Genomic DNA, 2,306 nt, shown 5'->3' on the forward strand with positions numbered 1-2,306 from the left:
ACCTGTCCAGACTGGCACCCGAGCCCCCAGGCCCACAGTGGGTGGGCACCCCCCTGCCCCGCAGTGGGGGACATGCTGGCCCCTTCAGGCTGCTCGGTGCAGCGGGGCTTCTTTTGAGACCGTTTTCACAGCAGGTGGGCCAGCGGTGGGCACGAGAGCCCGGGGTCCCGGCTGCCGTATCAGGGCCGGGAGGGCATGGTGTGGGGCTTCTCTTGAGGGGCAGAGCCTGGCCCTAGGCGGGCAGGGCGCTGGTGACTGGGGGCCCGTGAGTGACCGCTTAGGCCCGTCGGGCACCCCCCACCCACTTCCTGGTTTTTCTGGGGTTTAGGGAGGAGGCTGGCGGAAGCCTCCTGCCGGAAGGCCGGCTGTAACCCCTCTGGAGTCCCATCACCTGCACACGTGGGTCTCTGGGCAGAGGGCAGCACACAGGACGGCCTACTCGGCCGTGCGGAGGTGACTGCTGGGGCCTGACCCCTGCTGCCCTCGCAGTCTGGGCTGTCTGAGTGCCCTCTCCTGGCCCTGCCCGTGAGGGCACAGGGGTGGGCCAAGGGGCCATCGCAGCCAGCAGAACACCCCCCACCCCTGGTTGTGATATGTCACTGGGCGTGAAGCTGGGGCCCCAGGGCAGCTCTGCTGAGCCAGGGAGACCCCAAGGCGGGCCAGCGTCCCTGGTGGCTGGCTTGCCGTCCGGCTGGGCATCCCTTGCCCGTCAGTGTCCCCGAGTGCCTTCTGAGAGGCTGAGGCCTGGGGGCTGGCGGTGAGGTTGCTGCGGTTTGGTGGGGTGGCCTCCTGTCCCGGGGCCATGTCTGCCGTGCTGGGGGGATACTTGCTGTCTGACGGCTAACTGAGGACATTTTTCACGGAGGGAAGTTAAGGCAGAGGAGTGTCACCATTTGCACCATGGAAACGTCGGTTCCCCGTGTTTTGTGGTTTCAGAGAGGAGCGCTGCTGCTCTGTGTGAGGGGAGCCCAGTGCGTGTCTCAGGCTCAGGAAGCACAGATCCAGGGCACCGAGTCCTTTCACGACGGGGCTGCCATCCACGCTGCGGGGACTGGGGCCCAAGGCGCCATGACCCCCGCTCGTGGGCCTGTGAAAGATGGCAAACAGGACCCAGATGCTAGGGGGCTTCAACCCTCGCGGCCACGTGGGGGTGACCCCTAGGCCACACAGGAGCTAGTGATGGGATCAGCTTGGGTGCTGGCCGCCCATCGGGTGATGGGCCCGGAGGGGAGGAGGCTGCTGACCGAGGGGCTGTTGGAAGTGGGCTGCCCCTGCCCCATGTCCTGGGTTCATGGCCTGAGCCTGGTCTGTTGGCCAGGACTTCTTGGGAGGGGCCGGATCAGGAAGGACTCGGGCAACGCAAGGTGTAGGTCGTGGCTGGGTCGTCCTGCCCTCGGAAGGGCTGTGCGCAGATGGGAGTTTGGGCGGGGGGCCTCTGGACGTCCCTGTCCACGGGGCCCAGGAGTGTGTGGGGCCGGCCTCCTGCAGCCCGACACAGCAGTGCAGCCCAGGGTAGGGTGAGAAGGAGGCCCACTCGGCGCTCTGCGTGGACACAGGCCCTTTTCCTGGCAGCCGCCATGAGGCGGACAGGGCGCCTGGGCCTTGGGAGGCCCCTGCCCTGTGGCAGGTGCCCACGGTCTGCCCCGTGCTGGGGGTGGCCTCACCCTGAGACGGTGAACCGGGCTCTCGGGGCGGGGGCTGGGTGGTCTGCGCTCACCCCCAGCCCCCGATTGTCAGCCCATGTCCCCGATGGCGTGTGACCTGCATGCGGGCCCTGTCACGGCCCGGCCACTGTCCAGGGTCGTCCTGCCCCCAGAGCTGTTTGGGGAAGACCACCCCTAAATCTAGCCCCGGCCGCAGGACGCTGCCCAAGGGGGCTGATGTGCCCACTGGCCTGGGGAGCCCCCATCTCCAGGCCTGTGAGGGGGGTGTCCAGGTTGGGGTCTGCATCCCGGGGGCCTCTCCCCAGCAACCTCCATGGAAGGCCAGTCTGCTTGCCCTATCCCAGGCCCAGGAAGTGATGGGCCCCATGAGACAGAAGCTTCCAGAACTGGCCACAGACGTGTTCCCTGAGCCGTCCACCCTCCACCCCTCCCAGCTCATGCACAGGGTGACGTCTAGGGGGTCCTGGGCATGTGGATGTGACCTTCGGGGTGAGCCTCTAGCCTCTGAGTCCTGGCTGTGGCCTGGCCGGTCACCCCCACACCAGGTCCCGCCCGGTGGCCGTGGGTCGAGGACGTGGGGACCCGGGCTCAGGAGTCCAGTTGGCCCTCGGTGGCGTTTAACGTGTCTCTTGTGTTTAATTT

This window comes from Bison bison, unplaced genomic scaffold (genome assembly GCF_000754665.1).
Source record: "Bison bison bison isolate TAMUID 2011002044 unplaced genomic scaffold, Bison_UMD1.0 scf7180017845462, whole genome shotgun sequence".
Lineage (NCBI taxonomy): Eukaryota > Metazoa > Chordata > Mammalia > Artiodactyla > Bovidae > Bison > Bison bison.